The following is an 8349-nucleotide window of genomic DNA, read 5'->3' as shown; positions in this document are numbered from 1 at the left end:
TTTAATACTCTTATTGTAAGTATATGTGTTTAAGGATTTTTCCAATCTTATTCATGAACTAAAATATTCTAGCACAAGGCATTATACTTTTGAAAAAATTGTGCATTTGTTATAGTTTAATGACATACATTTCTCAGTTTATTTTACCATGAAACTGAAGACATTCTGTGCCAATATTTCTTTATGCAATGCTGATGTTTGAGATAATAACAGCTGAATATATTTATCAAGGTAAAGGACTTATATTGGTATTTTTATTTGTAGTTGAAATTTTATACCTATAACCCCATATTTCATCAAACTTTTATGCCAATATGACAGAGTTCTTTGGTAGTAAAATTCTACGAGTGTATATTTATGACCCTTAATGTAAATTAAACACTCCTGAAAGATTGACAGTTTTCAGAGTGGAAGAAATAGGAGTCAGAAGATGGCAGAAAAACTGCCTGTCCCTGAGTTAGCGTGGAAGCATCCCCATTTCATTGATCTACAGAAATGCCAGAGGACACTCCCTAGGCAAGTGGCCCTGGGCTAATGAGACCAAGAAAAGCAGAAGCAATGACCTAAAAATTCAGTATCATTAAGAAAGGAAGCCATCAGTTAGCTCTATTCATTTGGTTAATTCAAGCACCATTAAGTAATGTTCTTATGAGATGCAAAAACAGAATCATTAAACATATTTAGGCTTGTTGTTTTGCTGAAGGGGGATAATGAAGTACTAACTTTATAACATATGCCTTGAATGTAGTACATTTTAGAAAAATAAGCCATCCAAATTTAAAGATCCTCATGGTAAAAACCATGCTAAGTCTACAAGAAATAAGAGCCAGGAATAGACTAATTTTACAGTAAAACTTAAAAAAATGATATTTCTGTTTTGAGGTCAATGCATTCCTTCTCATAACTCCTCCCACACATATAAATTGTTGTTTAATGTGTACTTCCTAAGCTTTTCAAGCTTCTTTTAATTGCTCAGGAAGAACAGAATTGAATTTTATTTACCAATCTGAAAGTTCATAGTAAAATGAGCAGGTGAGTAAATAAACTTGTCTTCTTAAGCTAAATGACTCTTGATTGTGTTCAACACACCTTGAGAGAAGATTGTCGTGTTGATGTTGCTAGGACATCTAATTATCAACAACTCTTAGTTTCAGGGGACTCAGACTCTGTCATCAGAGCTCATGCCCAGTGTAGCAGGCTGAATGATGGCCCCCAATGATGTTCATGTCCCTATAGCCTGGAACCTGTGGATGTGTTACCCTACATGGCAAAGGGAGGTTGATGATTCCAGGTTAGTGAGATGGGCCCAGTGTAATATAAGGGTCCTTACAAGAGAGGGCCAGGAGGGTTCAAACCAATCCTAAAATACATGAGGACAGAAGCCAGAGGCTGGTGTGGTGTATGGATGGGCCAAGGAATGCAGGTGGCCTCTAGAAGCTGAAAAAGGCAGAAAAACAGGTTTTCCTCTCAGAGCCTGCAGAAGCAGCCAGCACTGTCCAGTAAAGCTGATTTGGGTTTTCTGACCTCCAGGACTCTAAGATAACAATAACAAATTTGTATTGTTCTGAACCTCTCAATTTGTGACAATTTGTTACAGAAGCAGTTGGAAACTAATGCATCCATGGAACTCTAATCTTTAAAAAATGCTGCTTAAAAGAAGACAGGAATGAAATAAAATGGGCATGAATTTTGAGACCAGGGTACTGAGTTCACATAAAATGTGGATCCTTCCTTCTGAACAGTAATCTTGACATCTCTGAGCCTCTTTGCTACTGAAATGGAGGTAGGACCTTTTTCACGGGTTATTGTGTGAAACCAAATGAAAATATGCTGAGCCAAGGCACCTTACATATAGTATTTTGTATGTTTGTTTCTTATTCTTTTCCCTTACTTCTCATTCACAAAGTGGTGAATGTCAAATAATGGTGGTTAAGATGTAGTATGGGCTTGTATGTGCAATACTACCATCATGCAATCAATGGGGGTTTCTGTGTAAGTAGTTGAGATTTATTCTATGAATTTTTGAATGTTTACTTTGTATAATTAGTTATGATAGGTGTACAAAATGCTGTGCATGATAGGAATATAAAACTTTAATCAGGCAATCTGAGATTGATGATTCTGGAAAATTAGCATGATGAACTTGTGTGTGGAATGAATTGAAAGAATGTGATAATAAAGTGGTCCACATATGAGATGCCACGGGTTTGGATAAGGACAATTGCAGAAGAATGGAAGAGTAGCCATCAGTATTCTGGTGGCTGTGTACAAGGGATGGAAGAGAGAAGATCAGAGGACCAGATTTCAAACCTGATAGCCTGAAAGAATGGTGTTCCCTAGTGGCCACGGTAATAGCAAAAGAAAAGCCAATTTAGGGAAATCAATACTTAAAAGAATGTTTAGGGATACACAGTATGTTGGCAGAGTTTGATTACATAAATTTCCTGCCAGTTGGAGGTAACAGCATTTTGACAGCATACCCCAAGACAACACAGAGCTTTTATATCTATATGAAGCCTCTCTGTTAATTTAAGAAGGCATTTCCGTCTATCCTTCAATACCTTTAGGTAGGAGAAGAATCATTTTAAAAGAATTTAATTCTCTTACAAAATTTAGTCTGTCAAATTAATAGATCCATGTTTTGTGAAAGCATAACATTTTATTTTGGTGCAACTTCTAGACAATGTTTATATCTGTTTAAAAAAAATATGCTGAATTGATTGTATGACATCCAAGTGAGGATGTCATGAAGTATTGGTGGGGTGGGTGGGATCATAATAGTTGAAATAATTGAACACTTAAAATATAACAAAAAATTCCTAAGGATGATTTCCTTGGTCATTACTCTATGAGATAGACAGTTATTTTATCCTCATTTTACACATGAGGAAAGTGAGACTCAGAAAGGTCAGAGAACTTGATCAAGGTTACATAACCAGAAAGTGGTATGAATGGACTGAGTCTGAGTAGTGGCACCTGATATATTTGAGTAGCAATGATAGTTAGTTTGTGTAATATTTAGTTTAACAAGGGAAACAGCACAGAAAAGCAGAGCCAAGAACAGAGGTCTTAACTATTTATTCAAGAAATATTTAGACGCTTTTGTAACTCTGTATGAACAGCAACACGTACATACATAGGGGAAGGAGATATGGCACAGTAAGTCAGAGAAAGACTTAAGGATGTAGAGTGGTGATGTGGAATTTCCTTTTAAGAATGCTGTTCATAGCATTTTTGATGGGAAAAAGGATGATCAAGAATGTCAGATGACTAAGAGGTTGTGAAGAATGAGGAGAAGTAAAATACTGGACTTTGCCAAAGTGGTCACTGGAAGATAAACAGGACCGTCAAGCATGGAGTTAGGAGAGTGACGCAGCTTACAACACAGCTGCACTGATTATGGGTTCATATTATGTCCCCAGGCAGATTCGAAGGGGAAAAGAAGAATGACAATGATTATGTTTATTATTTTTGCAATTGTCTTTTTAGATTTAAATAATAAGCTTATAAAAGCAGTTTATTGGGGGGCTTAATAATTTAACATTTGTTTCTTTTTGTAAACAAAGAAAAGAGAAAATTGCATATTTCATTTCTGCTTTGCCTCAAGTTGCTGTTGCATGAAGTGTAATTTATAAAGCAGTGAACCTGAGCATTGTGTGGTTCATAAATTATTTCTGAGAGCCTTCTAAAGGAAAAGTTGGAAATGCGTTGAGCAGTGGCAGGGCCATTGAAATGTGTCTGATCTCCTATAGTGGCTGCTTAGAAATACAACGCTCGTTTGAATGTTTAGTTTAGTATGCTGGTTGACAAATCAGTCACATTACTTGCTAGTCACATCTCACAATTGTATGTCTTAAATGTACTTTTTTGTTATTGTAGAATACCAGGGCACTGATTTGCCTTGATAACATGAAATTTTCAAAGGTTACCAAGCTTCAGAAGCAAGCAAAATGGTCTTTTATGTTTTAAAAGTTAAAAAACATTTTAATTTTTAATGCATTCATATACCTTAATTAATTAGAATTAAACTTATTTATATAATAGAAATGAGTAAAGCTAAATGTATCGGCCAAATCAAAAGATCAGCTTCTCTTTCCTTTGGTAAAGACTAACACCACAGTATAATCTCATATTCTTTATAATATGTTATTAATTGACTCCTTGTAGTTTTTCTTTACTTTAGCTGAACATTTTTAACGTAGAGGAAAATGACCATTGAATTGACTTTTTCCCCCCTCATGTTTCAAATTTCTGTGTTACCATCTTGTACGAATGTATCTGACTTTTCTCCTGAGATAGCCTTCCCCTTCCTCACCATCTGATAGAGTTCAGTATTCAATCCTGTACAAAAGCATGTAGGGCAGGATAGCAGTCATGGGAGATAGCAATGCAAGTAAGTTCTATAGTTTTAAAACAATATTTCAACTGAAATCTATGTACATCTTTGGCTAAAAATATTTTGTTCACTTTATGTGGACCAACAGAATATTCAAGATATGTTAGTGGGGACTAGCACAGTCTGAGTAGTGGAATTTTGATAAAATGAGAAGAATGAGTCTTCTTATTAAGATTACAATGTAATTTTAAAGTATACAAAAGAAAGAAGATGCTAACACGCTCCTTGTATTTGAGGGCACTGATTCCTAAAAAGAAAGAATAAAACACAAATTCAGGCTACATATGCCTGAATCAAAACTCTGTTACATCCAAATACATTGCAGACATAGCATATAGTGCCCTGTACTATTTTGAAGTGAAGTGAAGTTGCTCAGTTGTGTCCGACTCTTTGTGACCCCACGGGCTGTAGCCTACTAGGCTCCTCCATCCATGGGATTTTCCAGGCAAGAGTACTGGAGTGGGGTGCCATTTCCTTCTCCAGGGGATCTTCCCAGCCCAGGGATTGAACCCGGGTCTCCCACACTGCAGACAGATACTTTACCGTCTGAGAGTGATTCCATACTTTTTACAATGTATTACTAAATCAAATACTTAAGCCATGATACAAATTAAAGTTTATTTAATGCTGTTATTACAGCTAGATTCAAATTCCTACCAGGGATAACTTGACACACCCTCTTATAAGTTACCCAGAATCAAAAAGGAAAAAGGCAAATAAAAATCTCACCAAGGCGATCAACTCTCTTCCTCAACACATAGCGAGATTACTTCTTTTCTTCTTAGCCATGTATTTCCCCTTAGAAAATAATTTGCTGTCATGTATAATATATATATATATACATATGTATATCTATGTGTGTATGTGTATACATCCATATATATTTCAGCTTTTAAATGTGAAATACCTTTCCATAGAATGGAGAAGGGGTAAAGGCAATGAACAGCTCTTCACTCTTTTTAGCAAGTATTAATAAAATATCTGACTAGATACATCAAGATTTTAAACCATTTAATTTTTGACAGGCTGAATGGATTTCCCTTAATTTGCAGATTACTGCTGGAAGAACTCTCTTTGCAATATTATGAAGTAGGCAGGAAGTCATCAAATATGTGCACTGCTGGGAATCAGACAGTAGCAACGTCTTCCATTGAATTTATCACTTTGACTACTTGAGCCTTTTAATCTTCTGATCATCGGTGCTTAGGCTTGACTTATAGACTGGCTACAGGAAATTCAGAAATGTCATACATACATTAATTTTCAATCAATTGATTTTTAGACAGTGTACTTTACACAGAAGGATATTATATGAGTTGTTAGCCTATACTATTATAATGAGTGCGCTTTCCTGAGCTCTAGTTTCCCATTGCTTATCCAGTAAGCCCTTAGCATGGCAGCATGTAAATCGTTTCTCTGAGACACAGATTTTTTTTCCTCTAGACGAACTGAGTGCCTGCATTCCCTGAGGGTGCCTCTGCAATCAAACCATTCCATTCTCGGACTTTTTACTATTCTATCCATTTTCTTTTTCTTTTTTTGTCTTTTGAAATATCTCTAAAAGCATAACCTAAAAGTTGCATTTATGGGGAGTTCCTGGCTGGTTCAGTGGTTAAGAACCCACCTGCCACTGCAGGGATCACCAGGTTTGATCCCTGGTGCAGGAGGAGAGCACACGCCACAGAGCGGCTAAGCCGGTGAGCCACAGCTGCTGAATCCAGCTCGTCACAACTAGAGAGTAACCCCTGCTCCTCGAAAGTAAAGAAAGCCCTCCCACAGCAAAGAGGACCCCGCACAGTCAGTCGTAAATCATTAATTTTTATTCAAGTGCCTTTCCTTAGAAGCCCTTGGTGTTCTCCAGAGAGCCGTTTTGCCATTCACCTTCAGCTGGTAATACTGCAGTGCTCTTAGTATCTGTGTTCTACTTGTCACACTCTGTGTCTCAATTTTCTTTTCTTTTCTGAGGCCAAGATAAAGTTGTGTTCATCTCACAGCACATGGCATAGTACCTTGCCCTCTAAGAATGCCCTCTGAATATTTGTAAATAGAATAAAGTGAGACAGATATGGTAGGAAACCATATGTAAATCTAGGAGACATATTGAAAGTATTAAAGAACCCACAAGTAACAATGAGGAGGAGGGTAAATAAAATAATTAATGATAGTGATTCCCATTAGTAAGCCTCTACTGTATGCCAGACGTGTATATAGCTTTATACAGAGTGTTCAAGTTTATTCTTGTACAAGCTCTAAGGTTCTCATTCCATGTGTGAGAAAACCAGCTAAAAAAGTCAGTTTTTCCCTTCCAAAAGTTATTTGGTTTAAGTGATTTTGTAAGGATTTAAATATGGGCTTCCCAGATCCCAGAACCTATGTTCTTTCCTTGCATATAATTTAAAATCTCAAATTACATTAATCCTTTGCGGTAAACGTATTTGTAGTAGCTTTAAAGGAACAAAAATATCAAGCATTTTTCTAACGACCTATGAAATTATTGTTTTATGGAAGATGTGTCTGTGGGAATAATATAATGAATGTATTTATTCAGGATCATATCTGAATACTCTTATTTGTAGATCCAGATATGGTAATAAATATTTAATTGAAAGAGTATATGAAATAAAACATGAAAATAGAACTCATGCAAACTTATTGAGTAGGCTTTCAAGTTTTGCAGTAACGTAAGTGGAGTATGGATTATGATTTATTTTAAAAGAAACACTACCCTAGTGTCATCCTAAATTTGGTGGGACAAGGGAAAGAGAATGAAAGGGGTAGATATAGGGCATGTTTACTTTTGCAGTTTTAGCAATACGATTTAACATACTTAATGCCTTTGTTACATGGGCTTTTTTAAACTAAACACACACTCATACGTGTCGTCACTCAGTCATGTCCAACTCTTTGTGACCCCATGGACTGTAGCCTACGAGGCTCCTCCGTCCATGGGATTTTCCAGGCAAGAGTACTAGAGGGGCTTGCCATTTCCTTCTCCAGGGGATCTTCCCGACCCAGGGATCGAACCTGGGTCTCCTGCGTTGCAGGCAGACGCTTTACCCTCTAAGCCACCAGGGAAGCCCCACACACTCATAAGCACTATATATTATCTCCTCATGTCTCTTCCTAATTTTGCAACTCATTCTTTATTCCAACATCTCTGCCCTTTTCAACATTTCTCTGATATTTTTTGGCGGTGGCCATCCTAAATTTCCTACATATATTCTAGCATAAATTCGACATCACTTCACAAATTAGATATAATTTTTCTCTTTATTTTATAAAGTTTCTCAACTAGAGAAAAGCCAACATTAGGTGACCTTTCATGATGCAATCATAAAAGTAGGTTATACTCATTGTTATGTGAAGGAATGTAAGTTCTTCCCAGCATAGACCAATAATTCTGTTCTTAAAATGGAAGGAAGTTGGTAGAGATCACTTCATAAATTGTGTTTTTTTCTGGACCACAAAACTATATATTCACTATTTATTATCTGTACTTTAAATATTATAAGCTGAACCTTAGAAAATACAGTAAGATTTTTACGTATGACTGCGCAAGTAGTGGGGCTTCCCTGGTGGCTCAGATGGTAAAGAATCAGCCTGCAGCGTGGGAAACCTGGATTTGATCTCTGGGTCAGGAAGATCCTCTGGAGAAGGGAAGGACAATGAACTCCACTATTCTTGCCTGGAGAATCCCATGGACAGAGGAGCCTGGCAGGCTACAGTCCTTGGAGTTACAGAGTCAGACACAACCGAGTAACTAACACACAACACACACACACAAGTAGTAAACTTCTTGAATTAATAACCACTGGATCTTAGATTGAAGCTCACATCTCTCTAAATCTTAATCTGTTTTCTACCACACTTCTGATGAGAAGTTCTGTTTTAACATGGAGCCTAGATTAGCAAAGGGCATGCAGACTCAAAGATGTGTACAGGAAGTCCATCTT

At 36.7% G+C, this 8349-nt stretch overlaps 1 non-coding gene across 1 annotated transcript; it reads right to left on the bottom strand.

The window, feature by feature from the left end:
• Window positions 1-7399: 7399 nt before the first annotated feature.
• Window positions 7400-7471, bottom strand: TRNAC-GCA (transfer RNA cysteine (anticodon GCA)). The gene has a single exon. It is a non-coding gene; the product is annotated as a tRNA-Cys (tRNA).
• Between the last annotated feature and the right edge of the window lie 878 nt (window positions 7472-8349).

Source organism: Giraffa tippelskirchi, chromosome 5 (assembly GCF_054371585.1).
Source record: "Giraffa tippelskirchi isolate mGirTip1 chromosome 5, T2T-mGirTip1v1.2.pri, whole genome shotgun sequence".
Lineage (NCBI taxonomy): Eukaryota > Metazoa > Chordata > Mammalia > Artiodactyla > Giraffidae > Giraffa > Giraffa tippelskirchi.
This window is presented reverse-complemented; position numbering and strand designations above follow the sequence as displayed.